The following is a 7,781-nucleotide window of genomic DNA, read 5'->3' as shown; positions in this document are numbered from 1 at the left end:
ACACGGAGTCCAGCAAATGCACAATTTTCCAGTGGCAAAAAAGTTATATCGGAATGCACTAGCTTCTTTAAAATAATCATGTTTTGGTCTTTTTCTAAGGGCATATGTGTTACAAATCACCAACATTTACTGTGTACCAACATTTGCTGTGACAAATGCTCAATAATATATTGAGATTTCTGACGATGTGATGACACAGTTTCTTGACATTAAAATACCATAATAAATTTATATAAAAGTATGATTTATGATTATTTAATTCATGCAAAAATATAGTGGTTATTTTTTTTCTTTGAAAACACTCAACTCAACGGAGACTGTTCCTTAAACCCACTGGTCACAGTAGCACCCGAAACCGCCCTGCCTATTACTCGCGGTTGCTCCCGGAACCGTCCTAACACTGATGATTGTATTGATTCTTCCGTAAAAAGAGAGCACAATGTAAAATACAATATCGTTTTAATGATTCTTTGCACTGCAGTTTGGATGAAGAACATAATTTTATATGCTTAAACTTTTTTTGTGACTTCCTAGACATTTTTTAAATATGTAAACAGTAGAAATCAACATTACAAGGTTGTTAAACTTTTGTTGACATTAAAGATACCAACGCATTATTATGCAACGCATGTTATTACAATTACAGTTACTTGAGCATTATTTACACAAAAAGAGGAACGGTTTACAAATGATGTTATTGGTTTGTATTAAGTAAACAATCACTTTTTTGCATTACTTCATGTGTTAAAACGTTTTTAACCAAATATCCCTTTGGAATTGTTAATGCTCATGTATACGGCAAGTTGCTAGAAAATTTTGGTTACGATGCGTGTAAATGTTTCATGCAATACCGCAAGAATTAAAAACATTTTTACATATTATTAGAGATACTGACATAAAATGTTTTGTCTTTTTTAGCTAACTAGAAAGGAGTAACAAAATCGTATCGCATGGTTAGGTATGAACGAGGTTATTATTTTACTCGGCGTAAAGGAGGAATCCACTAAATGAAGCGGGGTGATACTGTGAATTGCTCCAAGACTTGCCTCTCATTGTCAAATACACCGTGTCTCCTTGCTGGAGAATCACCACTGCGCTGGCAGACACCTGCTCATAAAGATTTGACATAGAGCTATGGCCTGAGACAACCACGTCATTGTTTTTCCAAAGGTGGATGAAAAGAAAATGTTGTGGATGAAAAGAAAATGTTGTGGGTATCTGTTAACAGAAAACACCGCACAATTAAATGTACCGGTCTCGAGATCAAAACTGGTACCCAGCAGAAGCGTCTTGGTAACCTCGAAGGGCAAACGTGTGTCATGACTCGAAGAAACATCTGTGCTGGTCGTCACGGTGAATGCTACCCGCTCGTTGGAGTCGTATGCAGTCTCCCCAGGTTCACCCTTTTCACCTTTGACACCAGTTTCCCCGGTTTGTCCAACTAAACCCGGTGTACCTCTTGGACCTATTTTTCCGGGCAGGCCTATTCCAGCGTCACCAGGTGCTCCCCGTTCACCCATGGGACCGATTGGTCCTATCTCACCCTTTTCACCTGCACATCCTGCATCGCCCTTTGACCCAGCGGGGTCTAACTGGCCTGGATGACCAGGCAAACCTGGAATTCCAGGTATTGCGGCTGGTCCCTGGCAGTAGGAGTGGCACATCTGAGACGCAGGGCCATCACCATCCGAGGGAACCGGCCCAGTAACGGAAGCTCGAAGTTTGAAAGAGTTTCCGAGAAGGAGAGCAATTGAAAGAATTGTTGTCACGCAGAACTTCATCTATATATCACACCGAAAAAACAGAGAACCTAGATCACAAAAAGGAAGTCATGTCTAAAATAGCAAGAGAACAAACGAGAGACGAATGCATTATTTTTGGTCAAAAGCAGTGGGGAAATGGGAATGAATGAAAATATGCATTCAACTCAGCGCAGACAGAATAATATTAGATCTTTTCTGTCTGCTTTGATAAAAAAAGCAAGAAACTATCGACGGAAATTTACGTTTTTGTAGAGGGAAAAGGAGCGTATGTACTTTGTCTCACGTTAGGGTGGGCGACACCCACCTCAAGAATAACGCCTTGACTTTCATCGCCTTTTGTTAGTTCAACCAAAAAGCATACACAAGCCTATTTGTATTCAGGATGAAAAACATTGTGAATATTTTACGTTTTCAATTCTGTTCAAGAAAAAAATCTCTCAGGAGATTGGCTTTGCTCCTCACATGATGTCTCACAGGTTTGAAACGATGTTGATAAAGAATGGTGCAGTTTTAAACACAATTTCTTAAACACCCACCTTTATACGTCGTTCCGAAACTGAAATAGACACCTCAGTAAATGAAGTTGAATGTCACCTGAAAATTATACAAAGAAAACAATTAACAAAGGGACTTATGTTTGTGGACAAACACAAAGCTGTTTCGGCATTTTGTTAATGCATGTTGAAGTCGTGTTAAAGACTGCTGGTTATTGCATGTTTAGGTCATGTTATACACTGATATGACATACACGTGGATTAGAAAGTTATAGAGTAATGAGATGTATGGTTCTGAAAATAGCACACTGTTTCAAATGCAACATCATGTTGCGTTATCGACAAGAGGCATGAAAATAAGGGGAACATGAAAATATAACCTTTATAAACAAATTGCATATAACGAGGTCTTCAGATATAGGCCTTTGAAACTGCACCTTTAATTTGACGTCACGTGACATGTCGAGTCATCAAGACGTTACTTCAGTCTTCGTCTATAACACATCCCGTTCCGGTACATACCACGTTACAACCAAATTGAACATGCAGTAATTATGCATAGACATGGAAAATCACATTTGATGTTACGTCACGTGCCATACGGTGATGTCATCATGGCGTCAATTTAACTGTCATCTACAACATCATCTAACAACAGAATTATAGGTCCTGTATCGGACCTATAATTCTGTACCTAGAATATATTAGCCTTAAAAAATACGCCTTAATGTGACGCCAAATGTCAAATGGTGACGTCATCATGAAATAACTTTCATTTTCATCTGTAACACATCCCGGATTATCTACATACAAAGTTACAACCAAATGGGACATATAGCATTTCGACATAGGCCTAAAATACAACTCTGTGTGACATATCATATGATGACGTGACATGTCATGCGATGACGTCATCATAAGTCACTTCCATTTTTTGTCTATTACATTCCCCCAGTTTAGGAACATACCAAGTAAAACCAAATCAGACACACAGTTCTGTAGATATCAGCCTTAGCGTAATGCACATTTAATGTGACGTCCAATGACATGTCATTTTCATTTATTACAAATCCCGGTCTAGATGCATAACAAGTTTCAACCCAATCGGGCATCTGGAGATTTATGCTTCGAAGTATGCACAGTCACGTGACACGTGATACCGCCATGATGACGTCAATTTCCAGCAAACCTCTGCAGGAGTTAGTACGTTTGTTTATGGTGTAAATCGGGGCTTTTCGTTTGTTCCTCTTCCCTTTTCCTTTGTTTGTATTATACCTTTTTCGCAACAGCTCTTATTGGTTTTGTACACGTGTCCAAACCGAGGAGGCCTGGATTTGGTTTCTATCATCGATTTATCGATGGTGTTGCACGTGTTTGTCCTTGATTTCCCTGATGACGCCATCACAATGTCACTTGTCTAGGACAATTTTTACTTTTGGGTCTTTGTCTGAGTGGCGTCGCCAAGGGGGGGGGGGGGGGGGGGGGAGGGGGGGGAGCACGTGCCCCCCCCCCCCCCTGGAAAACCTAGTGCCCCCCCCCGAGTGCCCCCCCCCCCCCATCTGAGATTTGGGTTGGTAAAAAAAATTATGCGCGTTGTTAAAATCATTAACTCAAAAATAGCAATTTCTGGAGATATCTTCAGATCGAATTTAGCATCAAATGTGGCACCATTTTGCATCTAGCCCATCCTCCGTATGCGAAAATTGTCCAAAGGGGAGGGGGGAACCACCTCCCCTTAGACCCCTCCCCCAGGACGGCGATCCGTATCCACCTAAGTGCCCCCCCCCCCATCAAATGCTTGTGCCCCCCTGTGCCCCCCAGACTGAAAAGTCTGGTGACGCCACTGCTTTGTCTGTGCCTAGTTTAAAGTCAATCAGATTTCTTTTTGTCAAATTGTGCTAGTAGAGCAAACAATCAAGCTTTTTTGTTTAAATCTATTACAAATCAGTTGATGACTTCATCTTGACGTTACTTCGGACCTTGCATATAATCTACCTACCCATCAAGTTTCATGACGATCGGGCCTACCCTTACATGTGTTGTGAAAAATCGCATTTTTGATGATGTCATCATGACGTCACAAATTTGTCACAATTTTGTGCAAATATACATGACCTAACAAGCGTACTTAAATGAAGAAAGGTTGAAATCAGTTTGTTTATAGCAATTTACTACAATTTCAGTTTACTATACAAGGATATGAGAGGATCGTTTTTCCTCAATGAAACGAAAATAGTGTATGGTTAAGAAAAACACCTAAAAAATATTTTCAAAACGTTATCATGACGTCACCTCAGATTTTGCATACTGGTAACAATGTTTACCTACCGACCAAGTTTCATAACGATCGCATTGTACTTTATTTGCATTTTCCCCCAAAATATTACATATTTGGTAACGTCATGATGATCTAACAATTTTTGTGGTGAAATTGTGTGCATGTGTCTATGACGTTTCAAAACCTAATGCAAAATAATGTTGTAACATGTTGAGATCGTTAGATATTGCGACAATTGTCACAACTTCAAAGGTTCATATAAAATCATATGATAACGTCATCATGACATCATCTCAAATTGTATCTGTGTACCTTCCCTGACTACGTATATAAAACGTTGAACTCAATAGTACTTGTAGTTCTCGAGATAAAGGACTTTTAAACTGTGCAACTTTTAGATGACGTCAGAGGACCCCTTAATTACGTCATGATGACGCTACATTAATATGGACGAATTTACTATTTGTTCCTTGTTTTTGTTTCGTTGGGATATGACCATGTTTTATTTCCAAAGTTGCAAATTTTATGTCCAAAAGCTATGGGATTTGGATAGAACACTAAGGCGAACCCTCAAATTAGAATCCCTCCCCGGACCGTTCGGGGTTGAGCCCGCCCAGTATGTTGAAGGGATTGGGACCTTGCATGGAACCGATCGGCCTGGATTAACTCCACCATGCTTCTGCACCATGGCTCTGGCTCATCACAAAGGAACCAATTTGTGAAGCGCTAATCCTCCAGTAGGCAACAATGACTGTGATGAGCTTCAAAGAAGTTGCCGCTGGTAATCCCAGCTGGCCGAATAATCCTCCAACAATGTCCAGACTTCAATTTATGTTGCGTACTGTGAAACCCTGAGTCACCCGTTTGGACCGATTGGGGCGTCACGCTTCAGTGACCGGGTGGCTTCTGGCTTCATACCGATTGGGGTGAAAGAAATTAGCATACCGGACCCGGTACCCGAACGGTCTGTTATCTGATGGCTCGCCTAAGAAGAAGAAAGACAATCTCAACAAAAACAAAGGCTTTACGCAAAGTTTGCAGAAAACCCCAAAATAAGCAGGAGAGGTTTAACTGTGTATTTTGAGAATATCGCAGTATCATGAAGAGAATATCAGAATATCAGGAAAATTTATACAACAAAAGGAAGTGTAGCTTGATAGTTTTGACAAACACCCCGTCATTCTCCATTCCATCACTGACGAGAGTAAGGCTCTCATTTTGTGGATGTGAAATCCAACCCACCTCACCCCCATTAGCTAAATTTTCTCTCTCTCATTGGGTTCTTGAACTCCACGTTCACGTACTCTTGGGCGTATCCCCCCCCTAAAAAAAACAAAAAAAACAGTTTTTACCGCGATATTATTCGCAGATAGGATTTTGGTTTATATAAGAAATTTCAGGAAAATGTCAAGCACCAAAAAAGAATTCCACATAGTTTGTTCAACTGCAAACAATAAAAGGCATTACATTTGTTCATTTCAACTTTGAACATACCGTTAGAGAACTAGAAAACGAAATAGAAGAGAAAAAAAAAAAACGTTTTTCCAAAAAAGTTCATCAACGTTTAATGTAAACACCCCAGGCTGGAAGTCAGCCTTGGTTTCAATAACGTTCGCTTTTAACGGTCAAACAACTGCCAAAACGTTCCGCAGGTACGGTAAAAGTGGGGAGAAATATCATAGTTTCATTTGAGACATTTATGTCAAAATTAAACATTTCTGTAATATGAACAGACTGATAATCAAAGGCTGACTTCAACCTACTACTGTCATATGCTTCCATTATATAGGACGTTAAAGCTGCGGATTAATTTAATTCAATAGTTAAAGGCGTGTATGATCATTTGCATTTATCCGAAAAAGTAACCTTCCGAATCGTGATCTAGGTTAAGTTAGATTAAAAATACTGCCGAACACCCTGTGAAAGTAGTCCGTCACTTAAGACAAATTCAGAATTGTAGATGACTTCCAATGATCTTTCAAAAGACTGATTTTCAGAATAAAGAGAGTTTCGTGATGACAAAAACAAAACAAAATGTGCATGGGTGTGAGTGTTTTCTCGAAAAGTGTAATATTCACAGGGCTGAAAACCGATCAGGTTAGGTTTTGAAAATACTTCTTTGGATTTAGAGTGATGTCATTATTGCTTACCAATACACTGCACGACGAGCAATCTTAAACTAGCAATGTGTACGTAAATTATCACGCCTGAAAACAACTGTGTGATTTTTACGCGGCATAAATTCAACATTTCTTTGCAAACATTTAATGTGGATGGCAAAGAAGCAGAGCCTTACCTTGTAATCGTGTTCTTGCAGTCAGTTCTCTTTGGGTTGTCGTCCGAAGATGAAGCTCAGCGGTGGTCTTGTGAGGAGTGTAGCGGCCGGTTCTGCCTTATATTTCCTGAGCAGTGACCGAGGAGCCTAGGTTGGTTGGTGATTGGTCCTTGCGCGCTGTCAATCAGACATCACTGACTCTTTCATATTAATGAGACATTGGCACGCAGTATGGGCTTTATTTACAATTCAAACACGTGATTTGTGATTGACACTCACAAATAGCCAGAGTGACATACCACTCACTTGTGATCACCGACTAGTTGGATAACTAACTGTGATTGGTTGATATAAAATGACTTGCCCGGCCGTGATATATTCGATGTTCAGTTTGCGTTGTGTGTTGCGCTGTGTATCTTTTTCCTGTTCTCAGCAATTGCTAGGTAGGGTGTGATCGAAGGGAACATACAATATACTAAAGCGATCACTATATCTTTGCGTTCCAAAATGCGTCAAGCTTTAAATTGCTAATCTTGAGGTGTTTGAGGCTTTTTTAATGTTGGTAGTAACACGGTTTATGCTTATTTCATAGCAAAAGCTTTGACAATATTTTCAAAGAGGGCTCGGTGCAGAAGCCGCTTAAGCACTAAAGTTGCCACACGTTTGTTCCTCATTCACAGCGCTACTATTTTTCTTCTTTCCCTTAGTTGATTGAGTACACGAAACCAATTACATGTAATGGGCAGAGTTTACACACAAACGTTTATTTTTGGCATCAGTTTAGTTTAAAAACAAGTAAGCCTATAGTAAACCGCTACAGTGTCAAGTTATATTGTATAAGGCTAATGTCGAGTTACTGTAGAAGGTGATATGAAGTAACATTTTCACTGACTGACGGGAGGGGTGGGGCAATATCAATAATTTAAATGATTATACGAAAAGTGGAGAGAGACGACTGTTTTTAAGTCGAT

This window comes from Patiria miniata, unplaced genomic scaffold (genome assembly GCF_015706575.1).
Source record: "Patiria miniata isolate m_02_andy unplaced genomic scaffold, ASM1570657v1 HiC_scaffold_7, whole genome shotgun sequence".
NCBI lineage: Eukaryota > Metazoa > Echinodermata > Asteroidea > Valvatida > Asterinidae > Patiria > Patiria miniata.
Note: the sequence above shows the minus strand (reverse complement) of the source record.